Source organism: Procambarus clarkii, chromosome 50 (assembly GCF_040958095.1).
Source record: "Procambarus clarkii isolate CNS0578487 chromosome 50, FALCON_Pclarkii_2.0, whole genome shotgun sequence".
Classification (NCBI taxonomy): domain Eukaryota; kingdom Metazoa; phylum Arthropoda; class Malacostraca; order Decapoda; family Cambaridae; genus Procambarus; species Procambarus clarkii.
Window position 1 is genome coordinate 9,535,170 of NC_091199.1, and position 23,044 is coordinate 9,558,213.

At 45.7% G+C, this 23,044-nt stretch overlaps 1 long non-coding RNA gene across 1 annotated transcript in view; it reads right to left on the reverse strand.

Moving 5' to 3' along the window:
• The window catches only part of LOC138351603 (uncharacterized), a 94,149-nt gene extending 71,105 nt beyond the window's left edge, over positions 1-23,044 (reverse strand). Inside the window, exon 1 of the long non-coding RNA XR_011222518.1 lies at positions 22,336-23,044. This is a non-coding gene — a long non-coding RNA (uncharacterized lncRNA). The remainder of the gene's footprint in view (positions 1-22,335) is intronic.

The following is a 23,044-nucleotide window of genomic DNA, read 5'->3' on the forward strand; positions in this document are numbered from 1 at the left end:
TGTTACCTAGCAGTAAAATAGGTACCTGGGTGTTAGTCAGCTGTCACGGGCTGCTTCCTGGGGGGTGGAGGCCTGGTCGAGGACCGGGCCGCGGGGACACTAAAGCCCCGAAATCATCTCAAGATAACCTCAAGATAACCTCCCTTAATGTATGCCTCCCGTCTCCACTGTTGATGTCTATACTGTTGTTGTTTTAGATGCAGCTACTCTGAACACAAAGTTCATAGTAGCACGGGCTATGGCAAGCCCGTAGTGGACTTACCTGGCACAGGAGCGGGGCTGTATATGCATGAGATGATCAACACGTCCTCTGTTGCAGCTGCTATATCCTTCTGAATACTTCTCAAACTTGAATATCTTTCCTAGAACTGTCTCTTTAGCAGTCTTATATATATATATATATATATATATATATATATATATATATATATATATATATATATATATATATATATATATATATATATATATATATATATGTGTGTGTGATGTGATGTGATGAATATATATATATATATATATATATATATATATATATATATATATATATATATATATATATATATATATATATATATAAAACATCACACTGAATTTATCTGTATAGAAAACAATACAACAAAGAAGAGAGAGAGAGAGAGAGAGAGAGAGAGAGAGAGAGAGAGAGAGAGAGAGAGAGAGAGAGAGAGAGAGAGAGAGAGAGAGAGAGAAAGAGAGAGAGAGAGAGAGAGACAATTAAAAGGAGTCATCAGAAGGCAGTTGACAAGAGGTGACGCCACCATATTGATCAAGAGCTTGCACAAAGCCACACCAACAGATGGCGAGGGGAGAGGAGAGAGGGAGAGGGGAGAGAGGGGGAGAGAGAGGGAGAGAGGAGGGGAGAGAGAGAGAGGGAGGGGAGAGAGAGAGATATGAGAGTGTAATAACACCCGTCCGTCCCGGAAAGAGCAAGAATGGGGGGGGGGGGTGAAAGACCTCTAGTGGAACAGAGGTGATCAGCTGCTTGAAAGTAAACAAAACACTATACGGCTCTTAGGCCAGATTCACGAAGCACTTACGCAAGCACTTACGAACGTGTACATCTTTCCTCAATCTTTGACGCCTTTGGTTACATTTATTAAACAGTTTACAAGCATGAAAACTTGCCAATCAACTGTTGTTATTGTTATAAACAGCCTCCTGGTGCTTCGGAGCTCATTAACGGTTTAATAATTGTAAACAAAGCCGCCAAAGATTGAGAAAAGATGTACAGGTTCGTAAGTGCTGGCGTAACTGCTTCGTGAATCTGGCCCCTTGTTGCTAACATCGTCCCTTTCCTCGCCAAGTCTTCTATGCACGCGAACTCTCACAAGCCCGCGCGCGCGCGCCCAATTGTATGGCTTAAGAAAACTAAGTAATCACATGTGCTTGAATTCTTTCCAGACAATATACACAATCTCCGTTATACCAGTATTAAAATACGGAACACCAGAATTGGAACCGAATTTTCCAAACAAAACAGAAAGTTTAATATTAGAGCTTTGCAACAAGATGAGACAAGTGCGTGAACTATAAGGTAAATAAAAAAAAAACTTGCAGGAACGTTAAGGGAACTCTTAAGATCTTATAAAGGGGCCCTGAGGAGATATGATCACTACATACAATATATTGCTGCGACGTTTCCAACACAAAGTAAGACAAGAAGGCATATCTTGAGGTTATCTTGAGATGATTTCGGGGCTTTTTAGTGTCCCCGCGGCCCGGTCCTCGACCAGGCCTCCACCCCCAGGAGGGGGCGGAGGCTCTGGATCCACAAATACCTAGGAGACACCCAAACAGCTATACATCATACATACCCTAACAGGTAGGCCTAAACAAACACACACATACACCAACTAAACTATTGAGGGGTGGAATGTGGTGGAGGCAGACCCCCCCCCCTCCCATACACAGTTTCAAACGTAGATATGATAAAAGCGCCCAATAGGCCTCTTATCATACCTACATCATTTTTGGGAACCTGTACACCACTTGATTGACAATTGAGAGGCGGGACCAAAGAGCCGAAGCTCAACCCCCTCTGCAAGCACAACTAAGCGAGTACACACTGTAAGGGGAGACATGATAACCACCTACAAAATTCTCAGGGGAATTGACAGGGTGGACAAAGACAAACTCTTCAGCACGGGTGGGACACGAACAAGGGGACACAGGTGGAAACTTAGTACCCAGATGAGCCACAGAGACGTTAGAAAGAATTTTTTCAGTGTCAGAGTAGTTAATAAATGGAATGCATTAGGAAGTGATGTGGTGGAGGCTGACTCCATACACAGTTTCAAATGTAGATATGATAGAGCCCAGTAGGCTCAGGAATCTGTACACCAGTTGATTGACAGTTGAGAGGCGGGACCAAAGAGCCAAAGCTCAACCCCCGCAAGCACAATTAGGTGAGTACAACAATTAGGTGAGTACACTAGGTCGCAATCTATTCACTGTATAAGTCAATGACCTGGCTGAGAAAATAGACTAAAGGTCGACGTTAGTGGAAGACACAAACCCCTAAACAGGCGAAGAGTTTAGAAAAGGCGAAGAGTGCAGAGCTTAATAAGACGGCCGCCAGCTGAAAGATGGGGGCCAGGACCTGACGCTCGCTCCTTCAGGGATAATTAGTCCACACAAACACATACACACACCACACACACACACACACACACACACACACACACACACACACACACACACACACACACACACACACACACACACACACACACAGGTGGAAGCTGAGTACCCAAATGACACACAGGTGGAAGGTGAGTACCCAAATGAGCCACAGAGACGTTAGAAAGAACTTTTTCAGTGTCAGAGTAGTTAGCAAATGGAATGCATTAGGAAGTGATGTGGTGGAGGCTGACTCCATTCACAGTTTCAAATGTAGATATGATAGAGCCCAATAGGCTCAGGAATCTGTACACCAGTTGATTGACAGTTGAGAGGCGGGACCAAAGAGCCAGAGCTCAACCCCCGCAAGCACAATTAGGTGAGTACACACACACACACACACACACACCAGAGGCCACGACACCCCCACACAAATATAGAGGACACCACTACCTAACCCACCCATCTATCCAGTGGACACCACTACCTAACCCACCCATCTATCCAGTGGACACCACCAGCACCACTACCTAACCCACCCATCTATCCAGTGGACACCACCAGCACCACTACCTAACCCACCCAGAGAACACCCACAAGCATCCTGTCCCCAAGCCAGAGAACACCCTCCCCCCTCCCCCCCTCACAAAACACACACACTTACACATACAAAACACACTTGGAGCAGTGCTTGCACTCCTACTCACACAACACCACTACACCCGCATACTTAATCCCGTATCATATATTCAAGGTCAGACAATCCAACACATGCTAGCGAAGCAGATGCCTCCAGAGGGCTCCACCACACCCCACACTTCACCTCGTAAAACAATAATATCCCTTCAGTTATCTTTATATTCCCTACGCCCACAGCTGTTAAGAGATAAAGTCTTTCATCTTGACACAAGTGCTTAACGGCCTGCGTCTCCCCCCCCCCCTTTCCCACATGTTCCATCTTCTTCTCTGCTTCATCTTCTTTTATCCATCTTCTTCTTATCTGCATCTGTAAATCAAGATGATTTCCCGGTTGCAACTCTTTTGACCATGTCGTAGCTCAGTCGATTAAGGCAGCGTCTGGGATCTTCTCGGACGTAGGTTCGAATCCTCGTCACGGCCCTTGGGGGATTTGTTCTTATCTGCTCCTTTATTATTCAACAACTTTGCATTTCTTGCGAAATTTGTGCTTGATACTGTAGACCTTAGCGCCAAATGAACTGTTTAATAAATCATTCGCTTCAAGCAAATGCTTGTCAAGCACTGACAAGCCCATTGACAGGGGCCTGACAGCTGAATGGACAGAGTTTCAGATTCGTAGTCCTGAAGGGTTCGATCCCCGATGGAGGCGGAAACAAATGGGCACAGTTTCTTTCATCCTGATGCCCCTGTTACTTAGCAGTAAATAGGTACCTGGGAGTTAGACAGCTGTTACAGGCTGCTTCCTGGGGGAGTGTGTAACAAAAAGGAGGCCTGGTCGAGGACCGGGCCGCGGGGACGCTAAGCCCCGAAATCATCTCAGGATAACCCAATTCAGATCCCATAATATAAGCATCATCGTCGGCTATATCAACGTACCTATCAAGACTGGGGTTATCTTATCTTGAGGTTATCTTCAGATGATTTCGGGGCTTTAGTGTCCCCGCGGCCCGATCCTCGACCAGGCCTCCACCCCCAGGAAGCAGCCCGTGACAGCTGACTAACACCCAGGTACCTATTTGACTGCTTGGTAACAGGGGCATAGGGTGAAAGAAATTCTGCCTATTGTTTCTCGCCGGCGCCTAGGATCGAACCCGGGACCACAGGATCACAAGTCCAGTGTGCTGTCCGCTCGGCCGACCGACTCCCCACACAACAGGGTCAATAATAGCAATACTTACTAACAACACCATTGACCCAAGAACTATACACGAGATAAGCAACACCACACTACCTCCTCCCCCTTGATCTCTCTCTCTCTCCATCAGTCTTATCTCCAACCAACAGAGGCGCGGAGATAACAGCCCCCAACCAACGTATATCTCTACATGTAGTAGAGAGGGCAAGAGATAAAAGCCGGGGTATCTCTGGAGGCAGCCCAACCTCCCGTACTGACAGTACTTGACAGGTCAAACGTGGACTATTGGACACAAAAAAGGTGTGTATTATACAACTGAATTACCAATTAAGCCTAAGATAGTATGTATTATATATATATATATATATATATATATATATATATATATATATATATATATATATATATTATATACATGTATATATGCCTATTTAGTTGACTCTACAACGTTAAGTACAAACACGTGATGCTCTTGGTTACAACAGTCTATTTTTGTACGTTCTAACCAACCAGTTGGTATGAATGCTACCATTTTTAGGAGGATGGGGTAGACAAGAGAGAGAGAGAGAGAGAGAGAGAGAGAGAGAGAGAGAGAGAGAGAGAGAGAGAGAGAGAGAGAGAGAGAGAGAAAGAGAGAGAGAGAGAGAGAGAGAGAGAGAGAGAGAGAGAGAGAGAGAGAGAGAGAGAGAGAGAGAGAGAGAAAGAGAGAGAGAAAGAGAGAGAGAGAGAGAGAGAGAGAGAGAGAGAGAGAGAGAGAGAGAGAGAGAGAGAGAGAGAGAGAGAGAGAGAGAGAGAGAGAGAGAGAGAATGAATTAACACGGAGAGGGGGGTGGGGGGGGGGGACACTAAGCCTCCCATGGGTCTCCCACCATCACGTAACTCTCCGCTTTATCTCCATCACCCATGTTAATATTTGGCGGGAATGTGTTTCCATCACCCATGTTAATATTTGGCGGGAATGTGCGCGTGTCTAACAATCACAAACTGATTCAAATGTCTCACAAAACTAAGATATTCATCTCAACTTATTATCTACACCAAGCAATAAATAACTCACGTTCTTTAGTCAAAGTTAAAAAGATTTCCACAATTTTCCCGGGAATTAAACGTTTATAAGCGTGAGGGAAAAGATTTAAAAGGTCTTATAAACGTTTATAAGATTGAGGAACTAATTAAAAGATCGCACACTAAGCTCAAGACGTTCCTCTTCACTCAGCATCTTCCTCCACTCCGATCTAAGAGCGAGTTAAGTTTGGGATTAACTCGGCTTCAGGGTGTCTATACAGTATACCTAGGTCATAAAAGTATTTGTGTGTACATCTGATACCATACTACTTGTGTAAAGGAGGAAATGTATATGTTTATCTCTCAGAATGTTTGGTAATATGTTTATTGTTTGTGATGTGTGTCTATGTATGTATTAACACGATGTACTGAACGGGGTGAGAATAGCTTGAGCTACCTCATCCCTTTGTGTGTATTTTACCTCAATAAACTTATTTCAATTTCAGCTTCAGGAAACCTTCGTTGTCCTGAACTTCACGTGGCGAGAAAAATCTTATCCGCTTCTCCAGTTGTGTTCTTGAACAGGTCAAAGGTTATAGGAAAGTACTCAAAACACACACACACACACACACACACACACACACACACAATCATATAATATAAATATATCACTTAATATTTCACTTATGAGTGGTTAATTCAATGTATATCACCATTTACATGTCAGAAAATTGAAATTGTAAGAACTAAATTTTATTAAATATTTAAAAATGGAATTTGTAAGTTAAATTTTATTACATATTTAAAAATGGAATTTGTAAGTTAAATTTTATTAAATATTTAAAAAAGCAAATTGCTGCCTAAATGTTACTTAATGGTGTAGAAATGCCAGCTTGCTTTACTCTGCTGTACACCTGTTCCTTTCAGTTAGAATTACAACGATCTCTATACGATTTTCCGTGTATGAATACAGCATCTAATTCTGCAATAATTACTTCCCTTCTTTTTTTGGCCACAGTGCCAACTCTATACTCCTTAATTACTGACTCCGTATCCCCCCATTAGAGTAGCTAGTTCTCTTTGCAACAAGAGCAGTCTGTTCTCCAGTTCTCCCAGTATCCACTGTGAATAAACAGCTGATACTAGCCACTCCCCCCCCCCTCGACCCCCCTGGCAACTCCAGTGGGAATTCTGACATTGCCACAAGGGTATTAAATCCTGTATATCATTCGTTACACCACTTAAGGTAACTATTTATTTCACTGAACCCAGAGAACCCTATAATATCTTTCATACTTCCTTGCGGTTACCCTTGCTAGGATTTCGGGGGCTTAGCGTCCCCACGGCCCGGTCCTCGGCCAGGCTTCCTCGTTGCTGGACTGGTTAGTCAACCAGGCTGTTGGATGATGCGGCTGTTCGCAGCCTGACGTGTGAATCACAGTCTGGTTGATCAGGTATCCTTTAGAGGTGTTTATCAACAACTTCTCTCTTGAACACTGCGTGAGCCCGGCCAGATATATATATATATATATATATATATATATATATATATATATATATATATATATATATATATATATATATATATATATATAATATTCTTCCGTCTGTCACACACGGCTTCCATATCATTTCAACTGAAATCAAATAATCTCACCAGGAATATCGCCGCAATTTCCTAAGAGGGCGACAATTAAGAAAGTCAAAATGAGGAGCTTTCAACAGCCGGCACTTTCCCTTCCTCGCCAGCCGTTACCATTCACTCAGCATTGTCTTCCGCTAGCTCCTCGCCATGGAGAAAGTTTCTCGCTACTCCCCCTCACTGTAATACCACTTGGTGAGAGAGAGAGAGAGAGAGAGAGAGAGAGAGAGAGAGAGAGAGAGAGAGAGAGAGAGAGAGAGAGAGAGAGAGAGAGAGAGAGAGAGAGAGAGAGAGAATGGTGAATACGATACGCTAGACAATAGAAAAGGGTGTCGTACAGTCATCTTACAGACAGGAAGCGACCCACACTCACCAGTCACTATACAATCGTAGGAGGAAACCCCATTCTTAAAAGTATAATAGATGGGGGAGTCAATTATTACCAAACGGTAAGTTATCTTGAGGTTATCTTGAGATGATTTCGGGGCTTTAGTGTCCCCGCGGCCCGGTCCTCGACCAGGCCTCCACCCCCAGGAAGCAGCCCGTGACAGCTGACTAACACCCAGGTACCTATTTACTGCTAGGTAACAGGGGCATTCAGGGTGAAAGAAACTTTGCCCATTTGTTTCTGCCTCGTGCGGGAATCGAACCCGCACCACAGAATTACGAGTCCTGCGCGCTATCCACCAGGCTACGAGGCCCCCTTACCACACAGAGGTAAGCCTACCCCCTTACCACACAGCCATCAACACTCCCTACCACACCACCAGATGAGCCACAGAGACGTTAGAAAAAAATTTTTCAGTGTCAGAGTAGTTAATAAATGGAATGCACTAGGAAGTGATGTGGTGGAGGCTGGCTCCATACACAGTTTCAAATGTAGATATGATAGAGAGCCCAGTAGGCTCAGGAACCTGTACACCAGTTGATTGACAGTTGAGAGGCGGGACCAAAGAGCCAAAGCTCAACCCCCCCCGCAAGCACAATTAGGTGAGTACTGCCACACCATCACCACCCCTACCACACCACCAACACCTCTACCACATCACAAACAACTTCCTCCCAACTACACCACAATCGTCCAGGACCTTATACACAACAATCAGAACAATCACAACAATCCAGGAATCTACACTGCCTGCGAAGAGTTCATATCTTAACAACACTAACAGTCTATTAATACAACATTACAGAGGATAGGATGTGCAATTTTTAAGTGATAGGTATTTATATATTTTTTTTATGTCGTCATTAAAGTCTGTAAAGCTGGTGAAAGTCCACAGGTATGTCACCAGACTAGTCTCAGACCAGAGAGGTATGAGTTATGAGGAAGGACTAATGTAGCCAAACCTCACGCTACTGGCAGACTGAAGTTTTAGGGGGAGACATAATTACCTCGTACAAGATTCTCATGAGAATTTATACGGTAGACGAAGATATTATTTGGGAAGTGTGGTACGCGAACAAGTGGAACTTTGAGAACCCAACGGTTTTAAATGTAGATATGATACAAAACATAATGATACATATGATACTTATGTATATGTATATTCCAAGCTTATGTATATGATACATAAGCTTGGAAACCTGTGTGCACCAGTTGATTGAAAATTGAGAGGCATGATCAAAGAGCCGAAGCTCAATCCCGCAAGTACAAATACATAAATAATATCACCGTCCCACCCGTTCTCTCACCTAACACGTCACATTTTTTCACCACCACCACCACCACCAGCAGCACCACCACCACCACCACCACCACCACCACCACCAGCACCACCACCACCACCAGCACCACCACCACCACCACCACCACCACCACCACCACCACCAGCAGCGGTGGCAAGTGAACGACCTTGTGTGGCCCCAACCCAGAGGTCATAACCCCTCTGTCACCTCAGTCAAACACTTCCACCGGAAAGAAAATGTATTTTACAGCACATCTTTGTAAATATATATCTACCTAACTTTCACCGAGACCTGCTGAAGGAAGTCATACAAGAACCTGATGCAAAGGAATCCAGACAAGGACCTGAAACACTCAATTATGAGAAGCAATACTTCTCAGGGAACTGGTGCAAGGAATTCACACAAGTCCCTAATGGAGCGAACACGTACAAGGACCTTACATAACAAATTCAAGCAAGAAACCTAAGGAATTTCTTGCAAGACCCACAGACAAGTAAGACATACAACATAATGACACAAGGAGTTCACACAAGCTCACCTCGGGAATTGACACAAGGAACAGAGAAAATATCCCCAGAAGGACAACCCCCCCCCCCCCCACACAAGGCAGGAATAGGAAGTCCCAACCTCAAAGGTACTGTTGTGCTTGGTACTGTATAAAGTATGTAGGTTTTCCGGAAGGAACAAGTGTACCCACTAACAGGCTCAGGGTTGACTGACAGTCGAGAGGTGGGAGCACAAGAACCGAAGCTCAACCCCCATCCTGCATGCACAACTAGACGACAACTAGCTACAGTTGAGAGGCGGGCCGAAAGAGCAAAGGTCAACCCCCGCAAAACACAACTAGGTGAGTACACACGGTGAATACAACTAGGCGAGTACACACACACACGAACACAAACCGAGCTAGCTAAAGTTCACTGTCTCGCACTCACCTTTAGGATTAAAAATATCCCCAGGACTTGTATAAGAAGCAAAACAATTGCGGTTATGGGAAAGGTTTCGCCCTATTTAATATACCTTGAGGTGATTTCGGGGCTCAGCGACCCCGCGGCCCGGTCGTCGACCAGGCCTCCTATATAGACAATATATCCAGAGTCCCCCAAAAAAATAAAAAATATAATTAATAAAATTATGTGTCTAGCTAATAGACAAGGGAAATTTGGCAACATTCTAAGACCAATTCAAAATTTTTTGACCAGACCACACACTAGAAGGTGAAGGGACGACGACGTTTCGGTCCGTCCTGGACCCATTCTCAAGTCGATTCAGAAATTCACCGGAAAATAGATGATTCCTATAGTTAGTGCAGGCCGGGGTAGCTTCTCGGTTCGTAATTATTTACGTCAATTGTTGAACACCTTTTACTTGCAGGCAATTATAAGAGCAGCATTTTTACCTGTCCATTACCTCTTGTTGATTTCGAGAGTTCGCCCACTTCCACAGCCTTCGCTGGTGACTGCTTGGTCTGTGAGGCTGTCTTCATTGTCCGTCACCGCAAAGAAACTATTAAGAATTTCTTAAGTTTACAATTTTTTACTTAAAGAGCTATAGTCGCCAACTGGACCACTAGTCAGGTGTAAATATTACAACGCATCGCAAATGTTAGACAAATGGCACTTTCTGGCACGCATTCTTGAGCACAGGGAGCCGGTGGCTGAGTGGACAGAACACTATACGCGTGATCCTGTGGTCCCGGGGTCAATCCCGGCCGCCGGCGAGAAACAATGGGCAGAGTTTCTTGCACCCTATGCCCCTGTTACCTAGCAGTAAAATAGGTACCTGGGTGTTAGTCAGCTGTCACGGGTTGCTTCCTGGGGGTTGGAGGCCTGGTCGAGGAGCGGGCCGCGGGGACACTAGAGCCCCGAAATGATCTCAAGATAACCGCAAGAATCTCAAGAACAGACTCGTAATCTCTCCAGCTTGTACCTATTATATATATATATTACGAGTTCTGACCTGTTCCAACAGTTTCAGAACTTGGTTATATCCCATTTGTTTATGCCACTAACGCACTTGAAGGCCTTGTTTATACTCAACCTCGTACAGCGTCTCTCTTGCTGAGTGCAGATTGAGGCACTTGAACCTGTCTTGGTAGCAAAGGTCCCCCCTGATACCCAAACAACAATCCTGTCAGTCTTTCTTGCATTTTCTCTGGTGTCTTATGTCCATTCTTTAATGCTGCCACAAGCAGCTGAGAAGGCGGGACCTTGGACCCGCTATTTACATCCACATGAACACACACACACACACACACACACACACACACACACACACACACACACACACACACACACACCGAGACCGTGAGGTCTTGGAGTGCATTAAGCAATGATGTGGTGGAGGCAGACTTCATGCACAGTTTAAAATGTACATTTTATAAGAGCCCAATAGACTCCCAGAATGTGTTAGTCAGCTGTCACGGGCTGCTTCCTGGGGGGTGGAGGCCTGGTCGAGTACCGGGGACACTAAAAAAGCCCCGAAATCATCTCAAGATAACCAGTTGATTGACAGCTGAGAGGCGGGACCAAAGAGCCAAAACTCAACCCCCGAAAGCACACCTATACACATATACATATACAGAGTATACATATATATAAGTTGCCAGCATAAAACTACCTCCTTAAACCCCCTTCATAACCACCAACTCTGGACTCTCCTTAATATTACAGACTTGCATACATAAAAACCCATTAAGATAAGCTAAGGCGAGAGTCTCGTATAACCCAGATATGACAGACTGCCTCATGGACGTCTCATGACATAAATTAAGCCTGAGAGCCGAGTAAGATCCCGATGGAGATTTATACAGGGTGAAACCCCTAACCATGTTGACCAGACCACACACTAGAAATTGAAGGGACGACGACGTTTCGGTCCGTCCTGGACCATTCTCAAGTCAAGTCATTCTCACCATAGCCCCTAACCATCTTTGTACCCGTCCTCTTGCCCATCACAACTGTGCGAAATTTAATAAATAATAATAATTACATATTTACGCTTTCTAAACGTAGGTCTCGATAGGTTATGTGGGTTGTTAAGATTCGTTTAACTTAACGTTTCTTGATAAGCAAAACATTTTGTTTTGCTTCTGGCAGTGTCAAATCCTCCATGGAAGTGGGCTGGATTGCTCCGGCAGTTCATGCTAAGAGAATTACGTATGTTGCTCCGATAAGGGTTTGTCAAGCCTTATCACGGCAACTTACAAACAAAATGACACATAAACAGAGAATTCAGGCCAATAGACCGTCCAGCAAACACAACCAGACACACAAACAGAGTTGTTGTTGTTGTTAAAGATTCGCTACCTGGAACATAAAGTTCCAAGTAGCACGGGCTATGGTGAGCCCGTAGTGAACTTACCTGGCACAGGAGCGGGGCAAGTAGCACGGGCTATGGTGAGCCCGTAGTGGACTTACCTGGCACAGGAGCGGGGCAAGTAGCACGGGCTATGGTGAGCCCGTAGGCCAACAGAGAGACATAGAGCCTGAGGCCCTGTGGCACACACACTAACCCATCCAATCTCAGGCTTCACGCCCCAAAGCAAACGATGCCCATTCGTTAAAAAATGACGCCATAGATCAAACAAGAACCAGTCCACTGTCGCTCAAGGTCAGCCACCTCCAATCACTGTCGAAGATCGTCAGACAAGACCAATTACGACAATTGAAACCTCCGAGAGTCGGCAGACCCCCAACCCTCCCTCCCCCTCTTTCTTGGTTGCTACCATTGTCCCCACAACAACAGCAATGGGGACACACACACAGCACCGCTCCTGTGCCAGGTAAGTCCACTACGGGCTCACCATAGCCCGTGCTACTTGCCCCGCTCCTGTGCCAGGTAAGTTACGGGCTCACCATAGCCCGTGCTACTTGCCCCGCTCCTGTGCCAGGTAAGTTCACTACGGGCTCACCATAGCCCGTGCTACTTGCCCCGCTCCTGTGCCAGGTAAGTCCACTACGGGCTCACCATAGCCCGTGCTACTTGCCCCGCTCCTGTGCCAGGTAAGTCCACTACGGGCTCACCATAGCCCGTGCTACTTGCCCCGCTCCTGTGGCTACCTACCTACCTTGAGGTGCTTCCGGGGCTTAGCGTCCCCGCGGCCCGGTCGTCGACCAGGCCTCCTGGTTGCTGGACTGATCAACCAGGCTGTTAGACGCGGCTGCTCGCAGCCTGACGTATGAGTCACAGCCTGGTTGATCAGGTATCCTTTGGAGGATAGCCAGGTACCTGTGCCAGGTAAGTCCACTACGGGCTCACCATAGCCCGTGCTACTTGCCCCGCTCCTGTGCCAGGTAAGTTACGGGTTCACCATAGCCCGTGCTACTTGGAACTTGTTCCGAGTAGCTGAATCTATAACAACAAGGGTAATGGGGGTTTTGTTTACGTGAATCAGGAGGCACGGAGGATGGAGACAGGAGGAAGAGCTTTATCTGATGCTCCCGCCAGAGTAGAAAAATAGATTGACTGATAGACTATCTGCTGTTACAGGAAGAGGACAAGAGAGAGCAGAGGAGGAGGAGGAAGGAGGAGCTGGAGGAAGAGAGGAAGCAGGAGGTTATCTTGAGGTTATCTTGAGATGATTTCGGGGCTTTAGTGTCCCCGCGGCCCGGTCCTCGACCAGGCCTCCACCCCCCCAGGAAGCAGCCCGTGACAGCTGACTAACACCCAGGTACCTATTTTACTGCTAGGTAACAGGGGCATAGGGTGAAAGAAACTCTGCCCCATTGTTTCTCGCCGGCGCCTGGGATCGAACCCGGGACCACAGGATCACAAGTCCAGCGTGCTGTCCGCTCGGCCGACCGGCTCCCTGTACAGGAGTACAATAAGTGTACAAGTGAGGGGGTGCTGGTTGTTCTAACAGCAATAATAGTAGTATTAGCCCAACAGTACAAGTAGTAAGTACTGTAAGTACTCATATCAAATGTTTAGTAACCAACATAATAACCATAATCCTGGCAGTAATTTAGTGTTGAATGATGAGAGTAATTATAGTAGCAGCGGTGATGTTTTCCAGGTGGTAGGGGGGGGGGCGGGTGGAGGGGCGTGGCTGGGGGGGCGTGGCTGGTGGAAGGGGCGTGGTTGGTGGAGGGGGCGTGGTTGGTGGGGGGGCGTGGTTGGTGGAAGGGGCGTGGTTGGTGGGGGGGCGTGGTTGGTGGATGGGGCGTGGCTGGTGGAGGGGGCGTGGCTGGTGGAAAGGGCGTGGCTGGTGGAGGGGCGTGGTTGGTGGAGGGGGCGTGGCTGGTGGAGGGGGCGTGGCTGGTGGAGGGGGCGTGGTTGGTGGAGGGGGCGTGGTTGGTGGGGGGCGTGGTTGGTGGAAGGGGCGTGGCTGGTGGAGAGGGCGTGGCTGGTGGAAAGGGCGTGGCTGGTGGAGGGGCGTGGTTGGTGGAGGGGGCGTGGCTGGTGGAGGGGGCGTGGCTGGTGGAAGGGGCGTGGTTGGTGGGGGGCGTCGAGACGAACGCCCTCCATCAACTTCAAGAGAAAACTAGATATATTCCTTCAAGGAGTACCGGACCAACCGGGCTGTGGTGGGTATGTGGGCCTGCGGGCCGCTCCAAGCAACAGCCTGGTGGACCAAACTCTTACAAGTCAAGCCTGGCCTCAGGCCGGGCTTGGGGAGTAGAACAACTCCCAGAACCCCATCAACCAGGTATCAACTAATCCCAACTTCATAGTTCTCATATCACGGAGTCAAGTTTACCTAAGCCAACTTCATTCCCGCCAACCCAGTCCACTCTACCAGGTGGCCGGCTATTGGTCCGAATAGTCTCCACCGTTTTCTTTGATCTACCACTCCGTAAGAAATGCAACTGTTTACCTAAAACGTACAAATCCAAGCAACCCACTTAACCTATCGAGGCCAGTGCAACTAATCACAAACAACCCCTCATGCTCAGCTTGCTGCTAAATTAAGCAAGCACGAGGACGGACCGAAACATCGCCATCCCTTCATTTTCTAGTGTGGGGATTGGTCAACACTCCCCAAAACTTTATATAGAGCTAACGTGTTATAAATGTCTTAATGAACAGGGTTGATAACGAATTAGGACAAACCCTTCATGCAAACTGCACCTATCAGGAAGATAACGAATAGATATCGGCGGAGTTCAAGACTCCGCCGCCAAGACGAGTCAATCTAAGCCGTTATCTTCCCCCGTGGATAATCTTCCACTCCATCAACACTCAATATACGAGTCATAAAACATCAACCACCGCCTGAGTCAGGCAGAGATGAGTAACACTTAGTGAGTCAGCCAGTGGCTCAGGGCACACCCCCTGCAAGAATACCCATGAAAATATATATATATATATATATATATATATATATATATATATATATATATATATATATATATATATATATATATATATATATATATATATATATATATATCTTTGTTATCTTGAGATGATTTCGGGGGCTTAGCAACACCGCGGCCCGGTCCTCGACCAGGCCTCCTTTTTGTTACACCCCCTTCCCCCAGAAAGCAGCCCGTAGCAGCTGTCTAACTCCCAAGTACCTATTTACTGCTAGGTGAACAGAAAAAAATCAGGGTGAAAGAAACTGCCTATTTGTCTCCGCCTCCGCCGGGGATCGAACCCGGAACCTTAGGACTACGAATCCCGAGCGCCGTCCACTCAGCCGTCAGGCCCCCAATTATCTTAGCAACTTTTGTAGTTATAATTCACATATAATCAAATATTTTTAATGTGTAAATCAGAGATGGAATGTTAGGTGAAGGGGAGTTAGGTATGAGGGATGAGGTAGGTGAAGGGCAGTAGTATGAGGGAGTGAGGGGAATGAAAAAGAGTAGTATGAGGGAGTGAGGGGAATGAAAAAGAGTAGTATGAGGGAGTGAGGGGGATGAAAAAGAGTAGTATGAGGGAGTGAGGGGAATGAAAAAGAGTAGTATGAGGGAGTGAGGGGAATGAAAAAGAGTAGTATGAGGGAGTGAGGGGAATGAAAAAGAGTAGTATGAGGGAGTGAGGGGGATGAAAAAGAGTAGTATGAGGGAGTGAGGGGAATGAAAAAGAGTAGTATGAGGGAGTGAGGGGAATGAAAAAGAGTAGTATGAGGGAGTGAGGGGAATGAAAAAGAGTAGTATGAGGGAGTGAGGGGGATGAAAAAGAGTAGTATGAGGGAGTGAGGGGGATGAAAAAGAGTAGTATGAGGGAGTGAGGGGGATGAAAAAGAGTAGTATGAGGGAGTGAGGGGGATGAAAAAGAGTAGTATGAGGGAGTGAGGGGGATGAAAAAGAGTAGTATGAGGGAGTGAGGGGGATGAAAAAGAGTAGTATGAGGGAGTGAGGGGGGATGAAAAAGAGTAGTATGAGGGAGTGAGGGGGATGAAAAAGAGTAGTATGAGGGAGTGAGGGGAATGAAAAAGAGTAGTATGAGGGAGTGAGGGGGATGAAAAAGAGTAGTATGAGGGAGTGAGGGGGATGAAAAAGAGTAGTATGAGGGAGTGAGGGGGATGAAAAAGAGTAGTATGAGGGAGTGAGGGGGATGAAAAAGAGTAGTATGAGGGAGTGAGGGGGATGAAAAAGAGTAGTATGAGGGAGTGAGGGGGATGAAAAAGAGTAGTATGAGGGAGTGAGAGGAATGAAAAAGAGTAGTATGAGGGAGTGAGGGGGATGAAAAAGAGTAGTATGAGGGAGTGAGGGGGATGAAAAAGAGTAGTATGAGGGAGTGAGGGGGATGAAAAAGAGTAGTATGAGGGAGTGAGGGGGATGAAAAAGAGTAGTATGAGGGAGTGAGGGGGGATGAAAAAGAGTAGTATGAGGGGGACAAGAGTGGTAATTCCATTATAACTGTCCCCTCACACCCCTTTAACTCCCTTCCCCACCCACAGCCTCCAGATCACCCCCCCCCTCCCCCTTCCCCACCTAATTCATTCCACTATGTAGAATTATACATAATATACATGCATACGTGCACGAACTGTTACACAAACGATGAAGTATACTAGGATTTCTGATATATTTCGAGAATAAAATATCTAGTGGCCTTCACACGCACACTACTTGCATATATATATATATATATATATATATATATATATATATATATATATATATATATATATATATATATATATATATATATATCCCTCTCTCTCTCTCTCTCTCTCTCTCTCTCTTTCGTCGCATATTTTTACCACGGTCAGATATGACAAAGTTGATCAACATTTGATCAACATTAATCCCGTCTGACCTTTTAAAGAGTAATGTCGTAACCTTTATGAAAGCTGGAAATGTTCTCCACATTGTGGTTCAGTCAGTTAGGCTACCTACATATATATATATATGTCGAAGGTGCAACAAAACACGTTTCGCTAGCACGATAACATTAAATATTAACCAAGATAACAAGATACAAGATAACATTAAATTAATTAGTACTAATAAGCGTTAAAGTTTATACAGGTAATAGTTCAGTACTAGCAATACAAGTCAGAAAACTCACCAGTCAAGGGGAAACATCTACCATGATATTTTTAAATTGTTTTTATGCTTCTAAATTGAAAATTCAAAAAATGTCTGTTATAAAAAACACACACAGGGGGCAGTGGCTGAATGGACAGCGCTTGGGACTCGTAATCCTAGGGTCCGGGTTCGATCCCGGCCGCCGGCGGAAGCAGATGGGCAGTTTCTTTCACCCTGATGCCCCCCCCCCCCCCCGCTGTTCACCTAGCAGTAAATAGGTACCTGGGAGTTAGACAGCTGCTACGGGCTGCTTCCTGGGGGTGTGTGATATAATTAGACAGCGTCTTCACACATATTATATGTTCCTAAGCCTAAAACAATCAATTTCTTTCTTTATTATGCACTTACATAATCCTCTAAGGATTACAGAGGCATATAATCGGTTCAGGAACTGAACCCTCTAGCTCGTTTGGCTAAAGTGTAAAGGATTACAGAGGCACATAATCGGTTCAGGAACTGAACCCTCTAGTTCGTTTGGCTAAAGTGTAAAGGATTACAGAGGCACATAATCGGTTCAGGAACTGAACCCTCTAGTTCGTTTAGCTAAAGTGTAAAGGATTACAGAGGCACATAATCGGTTCAGGAACTGAACCCTCTAGTTCGTTTAGCTAAAGTGTAAAGGATTACAGAGGCACATAATCGGTTCAGGAACTGAACCCTCTAGTTCGTTTAGCTAAAGTGTAAAGGATTACAGAGGCATATAATCGGTTCAGGAACTGAACCCTCTAGTTCGTTTAGCTAAAGTGTAAAGGATTACAGAGGCACATAATCGGTTCAGGAACTGAACCCTCTAGTTCGTTTAGCTAAAGTGTAAAGGATTACAGAGGCACATAATCGGTTCAGGAACTGAACCTTGATCTTGAGGTTATCTTGAGATGATTTCGGGGCTTTAGTGTCCCCGCGGCCCGGTCCTCGACCAGGCCTCCACCCCCAGGAAGCAGCCCGTGACAGCTGACTAACTCCCAGGTACCTATTTACTGCTAGGTAACAGTGGCATTTAGGGTGAAAGAAACTTTGCCCATTTGTTTCTGCCTCGTGCGGGAATCGAACCCGCGCCACAGAATTACGAGTCCTGCGCGCTATCCACCAGGCTACGAGGTCGGTGGGATATAGTGACCAAGATGGTGGGTGGGGGGAGGGTTAGGGTAGGGATTAAGGTGGGGGTTGGGGGGGGGGGACTTGCAAGGTATGACTTGCCCCACGGCGAACTGCCAGACTGTCCACGTGGGGGCAAGACCCAGTCAATCCTCTCACTCCTAGGAGCTACGCTTGTCCGCCCTCCCCCCCCCCCCCCCTCCCTCTTCCACCCTCTCCTTTCAACCTTCTACCTCTCTTTCCCTCTCATATTCCCATTCATCTTTCCTCCATCTCTCTCTCTCCTCTGGCTGGTTACTAACAGCCTCAGTTAAAAAAAATTAGGTTGATATTTTTTCGGAGTAAAGCACCATTTTCTACACGTCAAGTCATTGTTTTCTGTTGTTTCCTGTTCTTCCTAAAGTTGTTTATTTCTGTTTTCGGGTTGTTTTTGTCTAGTCACATCACTTAGGCGTATACACTTAGGTATCTGTGTAGAATAAATACACTCAAGACAATAGAGGTTTGTCAACAATGCATAATACAAAGTATTAAAAAAAAAAGGTTATCTTGAGGTTATCTTGAGATGATTTCGGGGCTTTAGTGTCCCCGCGGCCCGGTCCTCGACCAGGCCTCCACCCCCAGGAAGCAGCCCGTGACAGCTGACTAACTCCCAGGTACCTATTTACTGCTAGGTAACAGGGGCATTCAGGGTGAAAGAAACTTTTGCCCATTTGTTTCTGCCTCGTGCGGGAATCGAACCCGCGCCACAGAATTACGAGTCCTGCGCGCTATCCACCAGGCTACGAGGCCCCCTCGTACTGGAATCAATGAGATAAATGTCCACCAAAAGTACCAGAATCCCTCGTGCCCGATAAACTCCTTATTGCCAGCCATAAACATCCCATTTGTTCGCCTAACTAGGGTAAGAAGAAACGCTGAATCTTCCTTTTACTTAAGAAATATAGGAGGTGAGAATTTAAGAACACCACTGACTGATTCTCTCCCTCGTCCTCCTCCTCTTCGGTCATAATGATTGGGATTGCCAGCTGCAACCATGTTGTACCATCGTACAGATTCACTGGTTTGTGCTTCTATCCTCCTTTCCTCAGTTACCTTGTCACGGTGATGTTGCCTGACAATACCTCTAATTTGTAGTAGAGTCTTGGGTATGAAGTATTCAATATGGTCCACTGTACCATTAGTGTACCAATATATAAACCGAATACCTCTACTGGGCGAGTTTTAGTGTACAGGCTAAATACCATTGTACCAGCAAACCCGGTACAACTGTACTAGCCCAAAAGCCATTATCAACCCGTCGGATATACAAGCTAAACAGACACGGCTTTCCCATTTAGGTACCACTGTACAAGCTACATATCATTACAATATGTTATGGTGACGTCTCAATACGTTACTATGTTACAAGTCACAATACGTTATTGTGACTTTTCATCCACATACAGCTATACAGGACAAGCGCCATTGTGCTTCCTCAATGTCCACGTATCAGACGAGTACCACTTTACAAGCAAAATACGTCGAATATAAGTTTACAAGTTGCACAATCCGAATTTTAACATACATGAAGATTACCTAGGAAAAGGTAAAATATTACTATAAGGTAAATATACATTACAAACCATACACAACTGTACAACCCAAATACTGTAACAATATACAAGCCAAATCCCCTTGTAAAACAATACATTACCAGCTCGGTATCACTGTTCAAGTTGAACACCAATGAACATGTAAAAATGCCACTCTACAAACCGAATACCACTGTACCAGATGAGTACCACTGTATAGGTCTGATACCACTGTACGCATCGAATGCAACTTCACACTCGAAATACTACAATAGGCTACGTACCTAAATACGTGCAATCGAAATACGTACAATTGAAATATTACAATAGGCTACGTACCTAATACCAACGAACGAGAGGACAAAAAATGCAACAGTATAGGATACAGCAAATGATATAATAATATACAGTAAACAATACAGAATACAGTAAAAAATGAAGGCGCCAGACTCTGTCTACTTCTATCACAAGCCGGTATTTCCTAGCGATGTCCGGTCTCTATACAACTATGCCTTCGTTTGATAATTACTTCTCTATCCAACAGATAAACCATTTATTTGGTCTAAGCCAACAGTAACGGTCACATACTATATACATCCTAGAGAACGTCCTGATAATATAGACCTATAAGCATGGCCCTAGAAATTTATCTCACGATTAACCTCCGTTTCTTTATAAGACATCACTTTATATCTTATATATATATATATATATATATATATATATATATATATATATATATATATATATATAATGACAGTGTCAAGCCACGGAGGAAAATTGAAACAGGAATTTCCTTAAGTACTTTCGTATATTGATACATCTTCGACACAACACAGCAATATTAAGCTAATTCCTGAAATATGAAATTCACTTTTCTCTGCTAGTACAGTCTACGGAAAATACATACCACAGGGCGGAAACACTTAAAAGGGGAGAATTTACACCAGGGGGGTTATTACGGGATCACCATAGCCCGTGCTACATGGACATTTCGTTCTGAGTAGCTAAATCTGAAACACCAACTAGGGGAAAACACCAGATAACTCGCATGGGGGTAAAAAACACACTAGGGTAGGCGGACCAAAAGCCAAAGCTCAAACACCCCATGCAAGCACAACTAGGTGAGTACACACCAGGGTACACTTACGAGGATCAAACACTTATTTTAAGGGACCTCACACCAGGGGGGACTCACACACACACCAGGGGGGACTCACACCAGGGGGAACTCACACACACACCAGGGAGGGAATGCACACAAAACACCCAGACACATTCCAGGCTACATCCTACACACACACACAACCCAGGACCACCCCACACACACACACAACCCAAGACTACTACTACACACACACACAACCCAGGACCACCCCACACACACACACAACCCAAGACCACTACTACACACACACCCAGGACCCCTACACACATACACACACACACACCAGGAACCCAACACACACATATACAACCCAAGACCCAAAACCCTACTCTCACACACACACACACACTCCAGGACCAACACACACACACAACCCAAGACCCCCAAAACCCACCCACACACACACACACATACACTCCCCAGGACCCAAAACCCCTACACACACACACACACACACACACACACAACCCAAGACCGAAATCCCTACACACACACACAACCCAAGACCCAAATCCCTACACACACACACAACCCAAGACCCAAATCCCTACACACACACACAACCCAAGACCCAAATCCCTACACACACACACAACCCAAGACCCCCAAAATTCACACACACACACACACACTCTAGGACCCAAAATCCCTACACCCACACACACTCCAGGACCCACACACACACAACCCAAGACCCAAACCCCTACACACACCCACCCACCCCAAAACCCCAACCCAACCAGCCACTGGCGGCCAAACCATGACTTAAACCCTCCATATAAACCCCATAGGCCGAGTTTGGCCCGAGTCTCCAGGCCTGGCAAGTGGGTCCTGGAGGCTTAATTTCCTGTGCCGGGAAGATGGGACCTTTGAGCCTATCCCGACGTCTTAAAAGATTTCTTCACGTCTTAAGGCCTCTCACAGCACACCTTGCTCTCCGGAAGGGGAGATTGGAGGGTAAATTGGCTTCGTGTGAGCTTGACAACGCTGTTATTCGAGGCGTTTCGTCATGGCTGTGTTATCTGAGCTTATCACACCTGCTGGGATTCAAATGGAAGATCCCAGCCTCGCCCCATGGCTTGGGATTTTACATTTTTAGGGAGTTGAATAGCTGTTATATGACGTGTCGTAGCGCCTCAACGGCTACGCGGCTGTATAGATGGAGTGTTGGTCGTTATCGTTGGTTACTGTAGTTTACTTACCGTATTGAATGTTTCGCACAATTCCTCTAGTTGGTCGTCGGTGAACGATGTCGTACTATCCCTCGAAGCCATTTTGTCAGACTGCCTGATCGGCAGCCCACTCCGTTCCAGCAATTCTCTGTATATATTCTCATTCTTCTCAAACCTCATTTTTCCTTTCAGAATTATTCAAACAGCCGCGAAATAAAGAACAGAAGTCCGCGATGGGCCTTAAAAGTGGACTGTGGGTATTGAATTAGAGAGAGAATGGCAGAAAAAGAGGGTTTAGAAGAGTTTTGAAGGAGTGGTAGAGAATGCGCATGCGCGGGCGAGGCTCAGTCGGTGGGTGGCGGGAGATGGGAACGTGGCGGCGGCGCGCGGGTGTCTGCCTCTGTCTCTCTCTCTCTCTGAACAATGTCTTAGCTCCTCCGCGACTACAAGCAAACTCAGCTAGACCTCCACTCTCTCCCCCATATTATATATAAAGCTCAACCTACTCCGCGGGTGGTTCCGCTCTGAGAACCAACCCCATTCTCCCACATTCCTTGACTACATTCTTATATCTAATCTGAAGACGGTTCTAGATATATAGCATTTATCCCTTGTTAAATATTTTGTGACAGATAAATTATGTAGCGAATGTTGGCTCGTACGGCCGATGTTTGACTAGCTGATTGATGCTTCAGTAATGCGATTTTTTGGGGCTAACCATAATTGCTAATATATGTAT